A 20,718-nucleotide genomic window follows, 5' to 3' on the forward strand; every position below is an offset into this window, starting at 1 on the left:
CTTCTTCTATAATATAATATGTTGTAAAATAACTACGTGTTCAGTTACCAATCCTAATAGGGTGTTTTAGTGTCCATACAATTGCCGTCTTGTCTTTAAAATAATCTCTTTTTAGTGATCCCGTAAAGTAGCATTTGATGAGTTCTTTTCATCACTTTTTCTTGGGATGTTTAAAAGCTGGTCTGCAAATAGAGAAATGGGCTAAGGATATGAACAGGCATTTCACAGAGAAAGAAATTCAAATAGCCAAAAAATGTTCAACCTCACTAACTCAAAAATGCAGCTATCACTTGGGCAGGATTAAGAAATGATACTGGTTTTGGAGAAGTGAGTACTTTTATGTGCTGCCAACAGCCCTAGAAATTGGTTCAGCCTTTCTGAGGGTAATTTGGCAGAACTCATCAGACAACAAAAAATACACTCTTTATCCAGCCCTTCCACTTTGGGGGATATATTCTAAGGAAATAAAGTTGTACTGAAAGATTTAGAAATGACTGGCAAACTAAATTATGGTGTATCCATACAGTGGATACTGAAGTTGCAGAAATATATCTATATATATATTATTAGGAGAAGGAAATGGAGTACCAAATACTCTGTATGGTATAATTACATTTTTGTAAAAGTATTTGTACAAATATATGCATAGAAAAAGATCTGAAGGATAAATTTTTAAGTCTGTATATGGAAAGTATTAAGAGCATTGGTGTAATTTTTGCACATTGGAATTTTTGATTCTTTCCTCTAATGAGCATGCATTGCTTTTGAAGCTTCTTTGTTGAAGATTTGGCTTCCATCTTAAAATGCACAGAATGGTATAGGAGTCAAGGAAACCTGATAATCAACAGGATGTTGCCATTCCCCAGGTCCTTTACTGAAGCTTCATCAGGAGCCTGTTTTTCTTTTCTTTTTAGAGCTGGTTCTTGAAAGCTGTGTTTGAGGGGTTTGTTTGTTTTTTTGTTTGTTTTTTCCTTCTGTGACAAATGCCTATCATTTTCTAAACAAGAAAGCCAATGTCCCACTTAGGTGTGTGGGGTTCTTTTCATTCACTTGCAGCCCTGTTGTGTTAATACTGAATAGGCAGAGACAGCCTGACTGGTGGTGAAAGATGGTGAGCCAGCCTCAGGGCTTTTTCTGGTCAGCCCTAAACCTCTGATTGCCACGTTTTCCTAATTTCCCATTTCCAGGGCATCAGTAGAGTGACCTTGCTTGCTGAATATGACGCTCTGAATCCCAAAGATTTTCACATGCATTTGGAAGTGGGCAGCCAGGCGATTGTTTACAGGACTCTGAATGAACTGTGCGCTCACAGCAAGTTTGATAAACACACCATTTCCTCCTTTTATCAGCGAGATTGCAGAATGTGAAGTATGAGTTTCCAGTTTTACTCATTCTCCTCAACCTTTTCCTGTTTAAAAACTTAGACATACTAATTGGATGCTGATCTGTCCCTGTTTTTTATTTTGCTTACTGGTAGTTGACGGCTTATTCCACTACTTACCTAGGCAAGGTTTGGCAGTCCTTCAAAAATAAACTTTCCATGTATTCAACTTAAAGGAGATTCATCCCAAGGAATGTAATGTGAGCCCTAATTAACAGTAATGACTGCTAATCACTTTGCTTTTTATACTCCTTTAGGAGCACTGCTATTATCCAGTGTAGTTAAGTAAAATGCTTGTATATGAATCAACAATGCTGCATCCTTTTAGCAGCTATTGCTCACAGTCAAGCGTTGCATAAATTAGAGTTAACCGAAGTTGATTTTAGTATGCTACATTTCTTTTTATAATAGGAAACTAAAATATCTACTTAAATATCCTGAATATTAAAGACATAACCTGTTTTTCTTTCTTTCTTTCTTTCTTTCTTTTTCTTTCTTTCTTTCTTTCTTTCTTTCTTTCTTTCTTCAATTATCCTTATGGTAGATGAAGAACAATATTGCAAATAAATTTTCTCATAGTTCACGACATTTCTCTTAGATTTCTTTGAAATTGCGTGTGACATACTCTTCATAGTCACAGCAGCACTTTGTTTCTGCTGTATGCATTTTATCAGATCAGTGAAAAGCAATAGGCTTATGTTTAATTTTTCTGGTTTTATGCATTTACTTCCTAGAGGATCTTACAGTTTCTTTAAATTACATGGCCCATTTATATAAACTTGGTTTATAGGATTGCGCATTCAATGTTCATTAAAAGAGGTTGTTTTATTATGTTTAGTGTATTATTAGACTATTATAAAAGCTTTCTGTTTATTTACATGCACTCAATATACCTACAAACTGCCTTGCCTCAGGAGGAGACTAAGCAAAACTCATAAATTAATAATTTAAGGGAGCAATACTCAAGTAGCATTTTGGTTAAGTTAATAAGTTAAAGCCTTAGAGTCAGTGCTGGCCACTTCAACAATGCTTTACTTTTGACTTTTATTGGCTGAAAATAACTTGTTAAACTGGGGCTTTTGTAATAAAATGAAATCTACATACCAGCTGAAACCCCTTCCCCTCTTTTTGATTTATGAGTAGGTTGGCATATTATTGAAGAATTTTTAACACTTTCACAGTTCTGCACTTTGATTTCAGAGAACGTGCTAATCTCTCTGGAAGTTTGAGAGTGACAAAATGAATTGTATACTGTTTTTCTAGGGAATTTGGGAGTCTTTATTAGAGGCCTTAGTTTTATTTTATTTATTTATTTATTTTTTGAGCCGCTCTGTGCAGCTTGTGGGATCTTAGTGCCCTGACCAGGGATTGAACCCAGGCCCTTGGCTTCGGCAGTAGAAAGCACAGAGTCCTAACCACTGTACTGCCAGGGAATTCCCAAGGCCTTAGTTTTATGATGGTACCTTTATTAATGTTGATTCGTCTAACGTCTAATGTGGTGTTATGATTTGATATATATTAATGCATTTCTCATTTTACATATTATCTCTAGTAGTCTGGTCATGATGTTTTAATTCTTATAGCTATATAGTGTTTCAGCAATTCAGGACATTATTTTTAAATTACCAAAATAAATAATTTAATTTTCCTTTCCCATTTATATTATTTGTGTCAAAAATTTTAATTTTTGGTGAATAAACAAGTGGAAAAAACTTAAGTGGTAGGGTAATAAGAATCTTTGTATTTTATATACTAGCCTCATTGTAATACATTGCAAACATATATATTAAAAAAGATCTTTGGCACTGTACTTAATCGAATTTAGTTGCAAAGAATTGTAACAGGGAATGACGTGAGAGGACAGAAAATACATGGAAAGCTTGAATGCTATCTGTATGTAATTATACGATTAGTGAATATTGTTGTATATAACTTATTTCTTTTATATCCCCGAACTGTTGCACAATAGCATAAAGTTCACATCTCTGAAGAAAAACTTGTTTTTTCTATTTTGCTTTGAGTTTGAGTTTTTACATGTAATAGAATTTCGTTTAAAAATGGTGAGGATTTCAATTTTGATCCTTTTTTTGTTTTGTTTTTTTGCAGTTTGTTTACTTTCATGTGAGGGTGATGGATCTGTAGCTGTCATTTTTCCCAAAGAGGGGACAAATGGAATTGGCCTTTTAGACAAAAGTATGCAAACAGACTGCATTCTTTCTGTTGATAGAATTATGGAAGGATTGCATGAGGTGCCACATTCGTTTTCCTATTGATTGTGAAGAGGATTTTGCAATGGGGTGCTGTTTCCATTGGATAAGGAGGTGCTATGATTAGTTACCTTTCTCATGAAAGCACTACAAAGGGAAATGCAAAATGTGTGCAATGCGGTGTTCTCAATTTGACAGTTGTTTTTGTTAAGTTTTTTGCCCCATTGAAGTTCAGCCTATTTTAGAAAAACATACATTTTGGTTTTTTTCCCTTTATTAGGCTTAGTAGATTACCATGCATTTGACTCTTTAAAGAAATTACACATTCTAGACGTTTTTCTCAGCTTCTATTGTAAAGCTTCAAAGCTAATGCAACAGTGCCCTCTATAGTCTTTTAGTGAACAGTAGATAAATGTAGATGATTTGGAATATTCAGGTAAGAAGCAGGATATTTAAATTTAAGTTTTGTTCAGACAAGAGACTCCTTTTTCCTAAGCAGACATTCTTGTTTTTCACTAGCGGCTTTACTTTAAACAAAGGGAACAAAAGACCATTCTGAGTTTTCATTTAGAATTATTGGCTACCCCTTGTTATCCAGTGGTAAATCTCAATTTTATCAGACATTCATCAGAGTAATTTGAGATAGAAGGAATCTTACAAGCTTTACTGTCTCTTCATGAAATATCTTTTTGAAGTTGAGTTCCAATAGGAGTATTTCAAAAAATAATTTAGTTCCTTTGTACTCATTTCTTCTATTTAATTAGAGCCTGAGTGGGCTGCCTAGAACTTAACTTTTACTTGTTCCTGAATTGGGTAACCCAGGCTTTATACATGACATTATTTAAATTCAAACTAAGGGAGTTACACAATGACTAAAGTATTTGTCATTAATTAGCATTGATTTAAATTTTAGATTTTCCTTTCTCTTTTTTGGTAACCTATTTGATCATATATGTCGATAGCTAAATTTTTCATTGTAAAACAACTTTATGTACAGCTGTTACATGATAGTAATAGAAGGCATCATATTTAGCTGTGATTAGAAGAGAAAAATTTCAAGTGCTAAGTTTATTTTGCTTCTGAAAGTATTTTAATAAAAAAAGCATGGGCCCAAATCCTAGCTTCTCCTTGTATTCACTATGTAATATTGAACACATTTCTTAACCTCTGAGCCTGCTTTCTCATCTGTCAAACGGGAGTGAAAATAGCTTATCTTTTGAGGTTTTGTAAGGGATGAGAGATAATGTGTATTAATTGGCCAAGTCATTATAGATGCTCACATGGTAACTTCAGTCCAAAAATCAGTGTGAAGGTAAGTGGTATTGTTTTACATGGGGAAGTTTTAATATAAATCTAGAACACATTTAATGCACTATAGATTTCTTTAAAAATTCTGATCTCATAACTTCTGATGATTTATGTGAATATGAAAGCTGGCATGGCATTCCTTGGTAATGTGGACTGACAAAGTGAGATGGTGCATTAACTTTCAATTCCCTGCAGACCTCATCCCCAAACTTCTTAAAAAGGCCATGTTTATTAACTTTACTTTAGTAGACATTTACCCACAAACCAATAGTTGGCAACATGTGAAACTGATAATAAATGAAACTCAAAAAAAAGGGAGTCTTTTATTTTTTTCCCTCAGTATATCTGGGAACAGTTAGGATACTTTTCATTTACCTGTGTTCTTAGAGGTAGTCTAGAGCCCTTATTCTACTTTCTAGGTAAGCGGCTTTTGCTTTCTTCACCTGGCTGCAAAAAAGACATGTGTAAAAATAGATGAAGGTGGAACTTTTCTGGTCGAAGTGGACTTGGGTCACTAAAGACCCTCCCCTTCAAAGAAACAAAGTTTAAAAATCACTTGGTACTGTACTGTAAATGTATATGTGTGTACACACACACACACACACACACACACACACACACCCTCTTTTGTGCAAAGGCTTTGTTCTACTTTGGTTTGAATACAAAGCACTTAATTCTTTACCTGGCACATAAAAGATGCTCAATTAATGTGTGCTGACTACAAAATTTTTTTAACATCAGGGCTTTTTTATTGATACGTAAGATTCGAGATATCATATGTATTAAAATTCACAATTTAATGCAGTGACGTAATATTACAGTAACTGTTTCTCTGTGAACCATTTAAAACAAGCACACCTTCAGAGTAATTCATATACTTATTCTTTAAAGTCAAATTGTTCTAACTACAAATAATAATGGGAAATGAAGTTTTTAAAAATTCAGAACTTGTCTTCAAAACGTAAAAGCTGCTTTATTCCACAGTGATGGATTTAGCTAAATATTCAGGCATTTCACATAACCCGATGATAAACATAATCTTTCTCTAAGAACTACTGAATTGAATTTTCTCAACATTCTGTAAAGCATTGTTTTTCTTGTAAGGTTCTTACTGTGCTTCATATTGATTTTGAATAACCTTGAATTTAATATTATAATAAAGCACATATTGTTTTTAGTATATCACTTGGGTTAACATTGAGAACTGCAAAAGCATCTTTTTAAATCATTTTAAAGAAGCAACCAATGTTTAAGCCTTTACATTGAAAATGAACAAGCTCTTAATAAACCAAATATGGTAGTTCTTTTTAAAATAATGGCCAGTTGCAGTAGGAAACATGTTTAAAATTAAATTCTGGTTTACAAGACTGACAAGATGCTGTCTACCAAAAAAAACTAATAAGGTATTTTTTCTTTGCAATGGAAGTACCAAATTAGGAATTCGCTTAATTAAAATAGTGATAAATGTAGATTACATTACTGAAGACAGTGAAATACAGCTGCTCTGTCTAGTTAGAGCCTGCATGATTTACCCAGACTGTACAAAGAAGCAATGGAGCAGCCACTGCAGACTGTTAGAGGAAATGTCCTGTTTATTCTACATACATGTCTTTTTTTAATTAAAATGTCAGTGATAATTTTATAGCAGTCCTCTAAAAAAAAAATCCTTCTTTAAATTTCTTCAAGGTGGTAGAATGTGAGACAAGATCATTACCACCGCTGAATGAAACCTGAGAAAAAAATAGCATTTTATTATTATTTTACTAATTCAGTTTTCTTTATTATAAGTTGATATTGAAATATGTGCTGAAATTTTTTTATTGTGAGTCTTGCATGAGAGAAATGTGGCAAAAATCTTTGAATACACATTTTATTTAAAAATCTTTTGGAGCTACAAGCAAGGTTTGGGTGGAGCCATAAGTAGTACTGCTTACAAAAAAAGAAGTGTGTATGTATACTGTGGAATTCTCAAGGTGGGTATATCAGGATTAGCTGGGTGGTATTTCCTCCTCAGCTCCATCACTGGGTTGTGATGGGGAATAATATGTTGTCAGTGTTTGGAGACCAAAAAGAGGTTGATAGCCCTTGTTACACTGTATATTTTCACCTTTTACTTTAATTATGACCAATGATATCTTCATAATTACATATAGTTCAGAAAACCAAGGTTTTATGTAACAAGAAATGTTGGGGATTTCTTTGTTTCCAAGGGCTGAGTGGGGACTCTGGAGTCAGACTTGTCTGTGTTCCAGGCTCTACCACATGCTAGCTGTATGACCTTGGTTTAGTTAATTTCTCTAGCTTTCACATTTATAAAGTGGGGCCTTCACATTTGTAAAGTAGGGCTAGTGATAGTACCTACATCATAGGATTGTCATGAGCATTAATGGGACAGTAAAATAGATCATAAAGGAAGCCTCAATAAATGTTAACTATTACATTATTATCATTATTATTATTATTATTTTTAGTCACTAAGTATTATGCTTCTTTTGCATTAGAGCGGTAGAGCATTGCTCATAGTTAACTTAAGATCATTGTTATCTGTCCTGGTTTATCTGTTGATCTGGTCCTTAGAGCAGTTAACCATGCTCTTCTGTGTCTTCAGGCATAGTGTGGTAGAAATTCTGCTACTCCTTATTTTGTCTTTAATTGTCTTTCCTCTTTGTGCTTCAGATATCAGTTTCTTTGACGTTGGTGAATATGATGTCAAAGCTTATGCATTTCACTATGTGTGTTTTTGACTTTGCTTTAGCTTGATATTGCTGGAATTAATTGAATATTTTCCAGGGTTCAGTTTTTCTAAAGGGTCTTGCAGTTGCCACCTACTAAAATCTTATTAACTGGAAAAGCTTTGTAGACAGAAAATGGTCACATCAGTAGAATTTGAAAAGTTTATATGAGAAAACAATGTGAGGAGGAATTCTTCACATGATTTCATTCTGTATGCTTTTTTCTTTGAGCTTCAGTAAGGTGATAAATGCAAGAGGTGCAAAGATAGGAAGTCACATACTATATAACCATTATTCATAATGTTTACACATGCTCTGTGAGTTGTAGAACATTAACATACATTTATTTTTTCTCTTGTTTTTTTTTCTAGGTTTTTTTTTTCTAGTTGCTAGAGATGTAGATGATTTAAGGCATAGTGCCTGTCTCAAGGACTTAGCACTTTGAGTTTTAAGGGAAAAAGTTACTGCTATGTATTCATCAGAATTATTATTTGTGATGAAATCTTTGCTCTTTTAAAAATATTCCATGTTTCTTGTAGTGTACCTTTGTTCCATGAGTTTGCATTCATCCTTCCTTGTCTGGCCATTGTCACTGAGTTTCTCCTAAGAGTCCTGTGGTCTTTAAGGCTCAGTATTGCTCCATCTGAGCCTGTTTGTGGATTATACTTATGAATCTTGATTTAGCTTATAATTTTGATTAATACCTTCAAATAACTTAGTAGTTTATTTTTAACAAATTTAGTCTTAGAGTCTCTAAGCTTCTTCCTTGTCCTGGTCCTCCACAATGGAGAGTGGATAATTACATGTTAACAGTTTTTCAGTGCTTCCACCACAGTACTAGTTTTGCCAAAGTGAAGTGTGATTTTGTTCTAAATTAGGTCAGACTTCCAATTCAGTGTATCCTGAGGTCATTAATTAGACACTTCTTACTGTTTTAAATTAGTTGCTTTGGAAAGCCAGAAACCACCTCTCCGCTTTATTTATGGAAGCATCATCATATTAATTTCAGATATTCTTTAGGGTTGTCATAGACTAGTTTCTATCAAAGACTAGGTAATTTATACATTAATTTTAGGTTAATATCAAGGGGCCTTGTTTTCAGGTGGAGTTCTCGAACCTTTATGCTCAGGTAGAAATTTTGTCTTCAGCTTTGAGTAGCTTGATTTCTCCTTCATGCTATTGAGCATATATAGTTTCTTCTCAGACTGTCACTTGTGTATATTTGAGACAAAACAGTGATGTATAATAGGTAAAACTAATCTAGTTTGTGAAGATTTCACAGAGTTATAAGATGCCAAACTTATGTTGATGCTTTCTGTATACTTTATGGTTATTTGATAATTACTGATTCCCTACTGTGTATAAAATCAGTGCATTCACTGAATTCCCTGTTTTATATAATGGATTTAGTGTGACTACACTTTACTCCATGTTTTTATTGATTTGGAATCAACAGATCAATCAAGCAATCTGAAATGAAAATGATTATGAAGCATTTACAGTCAAGAAAAGTTTAAGGGAAAACACAGTAAGTTACAACTTACTGTTACTAATTAACATAGTAGCTAAAATATTGTTCTATAAAAGACATAGCTTGTGGATTGTACACATTTCAGTATATAATTTTTATCACCTGGACAGTTTAAAGTTGTGTTTTAACTGTGTTTTGTAAAAGAAATGAAAACAGCAGTCTTTGTATCTGTCAACTTCATAGAAAACAAAATGAGGTTCTAGAAATTTGTTTTGTTATTATTTAATAGTAACTAGTTTCTTTCCTTGTATTCAGTCCAAGACTTGGAATAAACATTCTAAAACTAAGTGTTATTATAATTTATTTTCTTAACTTATTTACTTAAACTATTTGGTACTTTTGTAGAGTAAAAAATCACATTGGCATTGATGATATATATCCCCTTTGCTTTCTTTGTCCAATTATTAGATTCTAATAGATCTGACTTTTCTACATTCTTTTTTTCTATTTTTTTTTGTTTTTTTGCTTAACTGTTTCATCTTTTACCTCTCATGTAGTCAGAAGAAAGAGCTTCTTTTTTTCTGACACTAGGTTCTTGGTACTCCTCTTGCAGACACACACACAATTTCTTTATTCAGTGGAATAGCTTCAGTGTAACCTTGCAGTATCCTCACCCTTGTTCTTCATACCTTGTCCTTTATCTAAATTATTACGTAATTTTCTTTGATACTTAAAACAATTGATTCTTAAAGAAAATATATAAAAGTATAAGAAAAGATCTTGCTCAAAATTCAGTCATTCAGAGTTAGCATTTTGACATATTTTCCACACCCATATATTTAACACACATACGTAGATATACACACACTTTGTGTGTATAACTTTATACACTGATTTTTTTTAGCTTAAAATATCAGTTTTTCATGTCACTAAAACGTCTTTATGAATATAATTTAATGGCTACTTAATATTCCATCATGTGGCTGTATAATAATTTCCTTAATGATTCCCTAATTTTGTAAATTAGGTTGAATCTAATTTTTACTATAAATAATAGCACTTTGATGTGGGTACATCAATTATTGTCTACATTAAAAAAATTAATTCCTTAGGATAGATTTTCAGACAAATCTATCCTAAGGAATTAATGGATCAAAGTGTATGATGATTTCTGAAGCCATTGATATATATTGCCTAGTTGACTTCCATAAATAATAAACCTGTTTATGCAAATATTATTTATATTTGGAAATTTTAAGTCTTTATTTAATAAGTATCTGAAACCTCAACTTGGAATCCTATTTTTACAGTTCCTGGCATTTGGTGAATACAAGCTGGGAGTAGCATTCTGCCCATCTTTGACTGCATTTTTTTTCTTCGAGCAAAACCAGAGATATGTATTAGGGAAGCTCAGTCATGAAATGCAAGATATAGGGTGATTTTTTTTCCCCTATTATTGTGAGAAGTCAGTCTCCAGTGATTTAATGGAGCTACATTCCATAGATGGTCAACTGCAAAGTGAGCTGAATCTTACTACACTGTATACTATTAATGTGCCATGTGGAAGAATACAGATACAGATATGTATACAGATATATATATATATACACACATATATATTATTTTTTAAACAGGTATAATATAACATTAATTATAATTCATTTTTCTCCAGTAAGTTCTGTTTTCTGATTAACCATTATGTTCTCCTGGATATCAACTGGTATATTTTCTATTGGTATCATTAAGTTTGGCAGTATTTATAAATGATTTCTAATTTTCTCTCGTTAAATAAATGATAAAATATTGGATTGATCATGGTAGATTAATCGTTTTAGGTGTGTATATATATATATTTAAAAGTCAAATGTAACATTTTAGGTAAACTTCACACTCTGCAAATTATTACTGCAGGTTTAAGCCATTACTTTATGTCCAATAGAAAATATCTGTTTCTCTTTTTTTTTGAGCTTGTGTTATTAATGTTAGCTATTTTATGATGTCATTAAGAACAATCAAAACTATAGTGCTACTATTTTGAATTTAGTCTCTTAGTATAGTAATAATAACAGTAAGAATAGTACGTTCATTTGTAAGAATAAAACAAATAATGTTTATTTTATGGTAACTATTTCTAAATGATTATTTAGACTTTGGAAAAAGAATATTAAATCACCTTTTTAGTGTTTTAATTACCTTGTGCTGTTGGTCTCTTTACTTACTCAGAAGTAATCTTTCCATGTTTACTTGTATTGTTTAATACAATTAGGGAATACTGGTTTCTGTCACAAATTTTGCTTTTAATGCTTATTTCTTGGTAGTTTCTTGTTACTGAGATGAAAAGTATTCCCATCACACTGTCTTGGGCATGTAAAAGAGGGAGTGTGCGGGAATGTGGTTGAGAAGGGGCATTACTGCTCTTCTCCAAGTTGCTGGGTTCTCATTTTGTTTCTTCTACTTTTTGGCCCTAAATACATCTACATATACACCCTATGTACACCCTTACGGTTCCATTCTCTCCCTTTTATTTTCTTCTCTCACTCTTAATCTACCTTTCCTTTCTGTCTTCCTCTTTCACCTCTCACACATGTCTGTGCATGCACGTACACACATATAAGTGAATTTTCAAGTATTAAAAACAAAGATTGCAGGATCTAGATCTAATTTAATTACTTAAGTTTTGCTAACATTTCCTCCCTGTTTTTCATTATTTAAATTGTGGTCATCTGTAATATTATGTGTTTTTATGAGTTCAGGCTGTTCTGTTCTTCACTGTTTTATGTCTCTCAATGAAGAATAAATGGTGGAACTAGAAAAACTTAGACCAGAGCTTCTCAGTGCAGATGAATCATCTGGGAGTCTTATTAAAAATTCATGTTCTGATTCAGTTGGCCTGGGTAGAGCCTGAGATTTTTCTAACAAGTGCCCAGGTGATGCCATTGCTACTGGTCTGATGCCACACTTAGAAATGTGAGGTTTTAGATGGGTTCTCTGCTGAGAGTACCATTCATTTAGAACAGGAATATTTGAGTTTAAAAGTCACTTTCTTCACACATTAGCTATAAAAGTCTAATATCTCCAAGGATAGGGAGGTACTTTCTTTTAAATCATAATTTGCCGTGTTTCTACAGTTCTGTAATTTAGGCAATTGTAAAGCAGGTGATTTAAAATATCCATGAGTCTTGGATCTTCTGTGATGTTTCATATACAGCTTCCCTAGTTTATTTTGCTACCTAGTGTAGACTAATGAAGATATGTATCAAGGTTTATTTTTGATGATTAGATTTACAGTATATCATGTCCCACTGATATCTGAAATTTTTTCTGCTGGGAGGTTTGTGAGTGAAGGTTAGGGGTGGGGAATTGGGATCAGGCATGGAGACTCTAGTGTAGATGAGAATTAGGTTACTGTAGGGAAATGCTTTTATTCTTTTTCATCCCTATGGTTATCACTAGGAGAATCACGGACAACTGGATTGAAATGAATTACCTTTTAAAAGTGAGAAAACCACCCAGTACATATGCAAGAGTTTTTTTCCCATTACACTTTTGAATAAGATGTCTTTTAACTAAAGAGATCCACACAGCTTCCTGTACAAAAGCCAGCAGCTTCTAGCAATAAAGATGTTTCAGAACTGATGGGCTGATCTTATAAAGGAGATGATATGGCCAAGTTTTTCAGATTGGCCCATTATTTGCAGTCCAGTAGTCAAATGTGGCTACCATCGAAACACCTGCATCTTTGAAGCTGGTAATTGTCGAGTATCTTGGTTTACAACATTGTTGAGGAAAATGATCAAATTACATAATGCGGTTGGTTTCTGAGGTGGCAGAAGCCATGTACTCTATTATAAACTCCAAGGAAGAAAGGTGGGAAGCCTTTCCCTTGCCAATAAGCACTGCACTTGAAATTAATTGTATTTTAATATATAACAAAAAAGATTTCATCCAGCATGGATTTTGCTTTTTCAGCCCTTTTCAAACATTATTTTAGAACTAGGTACAACATTTAAGTTATATTTTCAACCTTACGTGTCTGTGTACTTTCAGTGAATATAGATTGCCCTTTCTTTAGTCAGCCTACATTTGAAAAGCTTATGTTTTGCCATAATACAGTAGAATTATTTGTGGTAATGTTACAAGTCTCTAAACTGCATGAACATTATCCTGCTATTTTATTGTTTTATAATGTAAAAGTAAATGCAAGCATTAAGAAATGTGCAGTGCTGTCAGGCTCCTTCAGAATTTAAGAAAATTGCCCCAACTATTGAAGAACTGAAAATAATCTTTCAGGTTGCAAAGAGCAGTTGTTATAATATTGCCTAGCATTTTGCTTTCTTTTTACTCTAACCATGGTGGTGATTTGAGTCAATGCTGAAGAAACTCAGATTTTATTTGATTTCAGCAAACTGCTCTTGCCTTCTAAGAATTACCTATAAAATAGCATAGTTAAAAATAGGAAGAAAATACAGGACTCATTCTTAACTCTGCACAAGCCTAAACAGTAAATGTGTTTCTTGTAATAGTAAAAATTTTGCAACCCTACTTCTTCATCCAATTTGTGAATTTGATATAATAGCCACAAATAGTATGTGTTAATCACAAAACTGTGAAATTATGTTGCAGTGCAAGCTCTTCATAAAAATGAAACAAACATACAAACAAAATCTTAAAGCCATACCGTACAGAAAAGTTCTTATGAAGCATTTTGGATTTTTAAAATGTAAGGATGGAGATACTCCTTATGGTTTTAGCCTTTTGTCCTATCTGTTTTAAAATATTTCCATTTAAATGCAGATTTTGATTTTCCATCTGGGAGTAGGTAGAAGCCATTCTATTACACTACTAAAAGAATAATCCACTTTAACACAACATTTCTCCCTAAAGGGATGGTCTTTTCTAGTCGTAAGGTATTATTTTTCTCAGAATGATATTAACATTCATGATGTAGCGATTTTATCTTGATTTGAAAGATGTTTTGTTCTGGCAGTGAAAGGGATTAGAAGAATGTCGTTTGTATCCTGTTGCTAAAAAAATAGGCTTACCTTGCTCAAGATTAGGTATTAGTGATTTTCAAAGTGTTTTGGGGTGGGTGTATGATTTATATTTTTATAACATAAAATAAGTCTAGTGAAATGGAAATCGCCAGCTTCATTTAATTGAATTCTTAAACGTTGGGTTGTACAAATATACATATTTTTAATAGATCAAGAAGCATGTTTGAAAATTTCTGAACCTGTTAGAACATTTTTTTGCTTTCATTTTCTTTATGCCTTGTGAAGAAGCCTTTGGGGTACATAAGAAAAGTGTTAGAGCAACTAGTTACAACATTCAGTGCCATAGATATGTTGGTTTTGCCTCACCTAAATTTATTAAACCTTTAAGATAAAGAGGGATTACATTAATTAAATGGAATGTCTCAGAAGAAGAAAGGCTCTGAAGGCCTCGCTGCTATTTGTTGGGTAAAGTCTTGGCGTGCAGAATGTAGCTATCCAAGGCTTAAAGCATGTTGGGACCCTGTGTGGGATGCCAGTGCCATGCCCCTAGGCACGCTGTCATTCAGCCGCAGATTAATTAACCAGAGGCTGCAGAACCTCATGCTTTCAGTCAGCCCATTCTTGAGGCAGAAAATACAAGGTTTTTAAAACCTTGAACATTCAAAAAAGTTTTTATTTCCTTAACAAAATCAGAGTGTATAGTGACAGTTTTTCTGGGAATAGTTTTATTATACATATATAAATATATATGTGTGTATATATATGTATATATACATATTTATAATTTTTGTCTCTTTGCACCAATGAGTGATTTAAATGGATTAAAATTTTTTTAATCCATGCAGAGGATGATGTGTATAGCCTCCAAAGAGAGGATTTTTCTAGTGTCACTGTGCATCTTTAAAACTTCCTAATTAATGACATTAAATCACAGTGAGTAGTGAGCTCTTAATTATGATTAAGACTTATGAAGTTTCAATAGAGTCAACCTAAAAAAAATACATTTATATATCTGAGTGATCACAAACGATACATTCACATTTTCATTAAGACCATTTTTTATCTTCAGCAAGGACATTTCCATTCATACATGCATAGAAAGTATTTTGAGGTGAATGAAGATTTTTACACTGTAATGTTTTGTTTACACAACACAGTTTTAAAAATAACTTTTAAAATAACTGTTTTAAAAATAACTTAACATCTTATCTGTATATTCATCTATAGAAATGAGTACATTAAATTTGAAATGAGCCTTTATTTCCCTTGTCCATTTAGCTTGTTTTATAATTATATTAGGCATTATTAATAGCTTATGGGTAAAATATTAATAACTAATTATTTTCTAAATATAGAGCAAGGTCTGTGTTGATAAGATAATGTTTCATTTGTACCTTAAAGTTAGGAAAGAATAAGGCATGTTTTCATTTTTATTTTTTAGCTGTGAAGAATACGACTCCCTCTCCCGCCCTGCAACCTTTTTTCCCTTACACTGTCAATTTTTTAGCGTTCTCACTGGAATTTATTTTGTTGTAGTAAATAAAAGACAAGTCATTATTAAACAGATTTTTCTGTTAATTCAATGTATGATTACCCTTTGCCATAGGTACTTTTAAGGGCTTTTATCCAAAATAAAATTCATTAAAAATGCAATTAGAAAAATCTATTGTTAATGACTGCTTGAGTGACTGGCTCATAATTGGCTCATTACAATAAAAAAGCCACTGTTTAAAAATCTTGACAATGAGATACAGTACAGAGTGAACACTTCATTGTAAGGCCCTGTGTGATTACAAGATCCTGAAGGTGAAGCAGAGAAGCATGCATATCTGAGACTCCAGCAGAACTTTCTCTTTTACACCGGTACAGTGAGTTTAGGTCGTGACCTAGCATGGGCTGTCAAAGTAGGAGCCCCTCTTATTTACAGTGTCCCACACTGAAGAGTAAACTTAGGTAATATATTCCACTTAAATGCTAGCATTCAGACTCCTCTTTGTTTCCCTTCCCCAGAAATCTTTTCAGTTGACTTAGATTACCAAGTCGTAATCAGGAAATCTTTAGTTCTGTTGGGGCTAAACTAACAAAGACAATATTGTCATACAAGCCATCATTATTACCTGCCCTTTTGTTAACGCAGGAAAGCTTGCAAATAGCTCTTTTTTAAGCTCCAGAATTTTTGTTGAAGCATTCCTAGAGATGTTTTTGTTCTAGTATTTTGGTGATTTAATATTTGCGTTAGATTATTTTTAATTAATTAATTTTAATTCATTTAATTTTTAGGCCATAAATTGCAGGTAAGATAAAAATACAGACTTGGTGATGCAGGAAGGAAAGTAAACTGTACATGATAAGGTTTTTCCTTAACAAATTAGTTTTATTTCTCTTTTTGTGTCTTGGGCTTGACATACTGTGGTTTTAATAATGAACTTGCAATGTCAAACATCAGCTGTTCTTTGCGGAGTATCAAATTTTAAAATACTGACAAGTATAAATAAGAATGATCATTAAATCTCTGCTTAGAGTTCCACCTATAAGGCAAAAATCGTAAGTTCCAACAGTAGTTTAAAGGGCTTCTTTAATGAGCCCTATATTTCCAAAATGCTCTTCCTGTTGGAGGCTAGAAAAACAGTAAAAGTTTTAAAGACTGCCGACTCCTGCTTTTGTTTAGTCTACAACAGCAATATTAATGTTGCTTTTGTGTTCTGGTGAGTGACTTAGGTGTAATTTTTCATTATATGTATTAAAAGTTGAATTATTTTGAACTTTGAACTTTAGACCAGCCCATGTGTGAACCTTAGTGTATAAACAAGGCAGTAACTTCAGGATCAGAATCACTCAAGACCACTCATATTATTAAATGCAATCCAAGAATGTTGACGTTAGAATTTAATATAAATTAGGAAAAAACTCTCAGTGAGATACTCAATAGTTTTTAAAGAAATAAGACACATTTAATTGACTTCATTGTAGCTTAAGTAACTAAACTGCTCTGAGTATTTCATCATTGCTCTGTTTGTGCTACTTTGCATTTCTCTCATCACCTTATTTTGTAACCTTTGCATTTTTCTTTTTCTTTTTCTCAATAGAATTAAGAGGAACCGCCTGCAGAGGAAACCACCGTTTAAAACATGGTGGAAACCACATTGCTTTCCGGTTGCATTTTTCTTTAAAGATCTACTTAAGGCAGTTTACCTCTACTCTTACAATCAAAAACTGTACCATGAATTTCCCCCACTTAAGGCTGAGTGAGACAGCTTCAATCTACCTCACACTTATATGCAGTTGGGCATGTAAGCTGATGCCTTTGTGATTTATAAGTGTAATTTAGTAAACCATTTAGTAAATGCCATGGTGTGTCATACCAGTGCCAAAATATTTTATACATGTAGGAATTAGAGTAGCGGGAAAAACTATTGAGACTAAAACTTCAGTGTTTGTTTGGTTCATGTGGATATCTTGTAATATTTATAATGTGATGGCTATTCATGATCAAGTTTTGTGGCTTGGAGACAGGCCTAACATTTCTGACTTCTTCTTGCCTTTATGTATTTTACTGTTTACTTAAAGATTGCTTGTGTAGATGGTAGAGTTCTTTGTTCACTGGAACTTCAAGGAAGAGTCTATACTTGTATTACTATTTAAACAAAAATATTCTCTGCATATTGCTAGGTTTTTAGCCATTTTATAGGCAAATAATTACTAATTAAGATTATGATGTCTCTTATGATATATTCATTTATCTTCCCATGTCCAGAGCACATTGATTTTGAATAGTAAAGGCGAGCTACATCTATTCATTTATCAAATGTATTCTGAGTGACTGCTGTGTTCTGGGTACTGGATACAAATATCAGTAAGAGAATGTCCCAGTTCTCTAAGAGCTCATAGTCTGTATTACTAATGACAGAACAATATTATATTGTGATGATAGAGTTGGGTTTTTTTTACAAGTATTTTGGGAATGTAGAAGTAGGAGAGAGAGATTAGCTTTACCTGGGGAAGGTGCAGGATGGGTGGTTTGGAAAATACAGATGAGTAATGATTCATCAAGAGAGAATGAAAAGTGACTTCCCAAACTGAGAGAACATTCTATGTGCAGCAGAAGATGTGACAAAGCATGGTACATACTTCTCAGAGTTTGATGATTAGAGGATATGTGTAAGTAATTGCAGGAGTAGAAGTGAGAAGGTAATTTTGGAGCAGGTTATGAAGAGTCTTGTGTGCCTTGCTGAAGAGTTTGGAGACCCTGTTTTGTAGGTGATGGAGAGTCATTGAAGGTTTGTAAGTTAAAAACCATAATGGATAGATTTGTTTTTGTAGCAGTGTAGAGGAAGCATAGGGAGAAAAGAGATGGAGTCTAGGTCTTTCGAATATATTGAAATCAAGGTATCTCAAAATAGGAAGTAATGAAACTAAATAGGGAAAAATCAAGACTGGATAGATTGATGGTAGTGATTATTAGTGTATAATTAATAATCAAAGTCATGTGAGTAAATATCCTTACCCAGGGGATGAAGTGTTGCATAGTGGGAAAGAACTGGGCTCTGGTACCTGGTTTCTCAGTTACTGCTTACTAGCTATGTGACTTTGGGCAAGTCACTTAGCCTCCTTGTGCCTCAGTTTACTTTTCCATAAAATGGAAATAAATACTGCCTACCTTATAGAGTTGTGATGAGGACTGAATAAGTTAATGTTGTGTTAATTATTATTATTAATGTTATGCTATTATTTAGAATTGAGAGTCGGGGTTTTTTTTTTTTCCCATGAAGTGATTTGATAAGGAGGAAAAAATGGCTAATCAGTAGAAGGAACGCATTTTATAAGATAAGAGAGATTGGGATGTGTTTATAAGTTAAGAAAAAGTAGTCAATAGAGAGGAAGTTATTGAAGACAAGTGACTGAATGAGATCCAGGAAGATACGGAGGTGATGGTGTGAAGAGCACAGGATTGTGGGTTAGCTCTGGACAGAAGAATATTGATATGTTTAGAAAGGAGAAATGGAATGATAAAGGACTATGTGTCCTTTGCTATTTTTTTTTCTGTGGTCTTGGAGGCAAGACCATTTACCTCAAGTGGGTGGAGATGATGGAAGTAATTAAGGGATTTGAGGAGAATTTTAAACATTTGGAATGATCCCTTTGGAGAAAAGAAAAGAGGACTGATTGCCAAACTGCCCAGAGTCCATGTGTGGTTAGAAATCAGAAATTTGAAAAGGAGATAGTTTTTAAAATTTAACTTTCACTTAAGTTGAAAAGAATTAGGGATGTTTGGTAAGTAAGATCACTTTTAAGGAAGCAGATTACTTATGTACTTATATCAAAGGTAAGTAGTAAATATAATTTATTATGGAATATATAACTAAAGCATTCCAGAAACCATAGCAGATAGCAATTGCTAAGTAAAATTTCTATGAGAATAATCTTCCATACTTCAGAAGGGAGAATACAGCATTAGTATGAACTTAAATGAATACAGCTGCTGAAAGATTCTGTTTTCTGGGCAACAAACAACAGATGATACAGTCACTTTATGATGGTCACTTAACTATGTCAGTGATGAAAGAATCACATACCAGAAAACAGTTCATAGATTCAAACAAATATAGTCCTCCCTTTCTAGTATTAATAATGATCCTAAATAGAAATAGGTGCCTAAACTGCCTTCTTAAGTGAATTAAAAACAAAATGAGGGGCTTCCCTGGTGGCACAGTGGTTGAGAGTCTGCCTGCTGATGCAGGGGACACGGGTTCATGCCCCGGTCCGGGAAGATCCCACATGCCGTGGAGCGGCTGGGCCCGTGAGCCATGGCCGCTGAGCCTGCGCGTCCAGAGCCTGTGCTCCGCAATGGGAGAGGCCACAACAGTGAGAGGCCCACGTACCGCAAAAAAAAAAACAAAACAAAATGAAAGAGAGATATCTACAAATAAGTTAAATAAATGTCTGCATAACAGTCTAGTGTTGCAATTTTTCTATATTATGTATAAATTGCTTCAAGAGTTATTCCAAGTAGCTTTATTTTTCAAATATTCCTCTTTAAATGTTTATCCTATATTTAATTTATAAAACAGTAGTCTCATTTTTAATAATTGAGAATAACCTTTAAAATATTGTCACTTAGTTTACATTAATTTATACTACAAAGGATGAATAAATATCCCAATGTCAACTACTTACTGTTCTTTAACTGCTGAGAAATGGACAGCTTATAGTTTGGATTCACCAATAGAAAACAAACAAACTGAATGGGCAATTATTTGTCAATAGGAGAACAGTGGTTGGAAATAGTAATGTAGAGATTCTGGTGGTATTTTGTTTCCTATCACTCTGGTGGCTATTTAATGCTTAATTTTTCTTTTTCTTTTTTAACTTTAGAATGAGGAAAATTTTAAGCATGTATAAAAGTAGAGAGAATAGCATTATGAATCCCCATATAGCTGTCTCCCAAATTCAATAATTTCCCACTCATGGAATGCTTCATATAAAGTATACAGATTCATATGATGTCTTGGTGCCAGTATAATTAGCTGTATCTTAATTATAAATATAGAAAACTGCAGAGTAGCATTTAAAATTGTCAATTTGCATAAAAAGACTTTGAAGGAGTAAGTTTTTCCTCTGAATGAGC

The 20,718-nt window shown here is 33.3% G+C and overlaps 1 protein-coding gene and 1 pseudogene across 12 annotated transcripts in view; both read left to right on the forward strand.

Moving 5' to 3' along the window:
• The window catches only part of DPH6 (diphthamine biosynthesis 6), a 443,901-nt gene that overhangs the window by 30,392 nt on the left and 392,791 nt on the right, over positions 1 to 20,718 (forward strand). The gene's annotated exons all lie outside the window — the stretch shown is intronic.
• Positions 1 to 20,718, forward strand: part of LOC125963399 (40S ribosomal protein SA-like) — a 55,866-nt pseudogene that overhangs the window by 13,893 nt on the left and 21,255 nt on the right.

Source organism: Orcinus orca, chromosome 2 (assembly GCF_937001465.1).
Source record: "Orcinus orca chromosome 2, mOrcOrc1.1, whole genome shotgun sequence".
NCBI classification, from domain to species: domain Eukaryota; kingdom Metazoa; phylum Chordata; class Mammalia; order Artiodactyla; family Delphinidae; genus Orcinus; species Orcinus orca.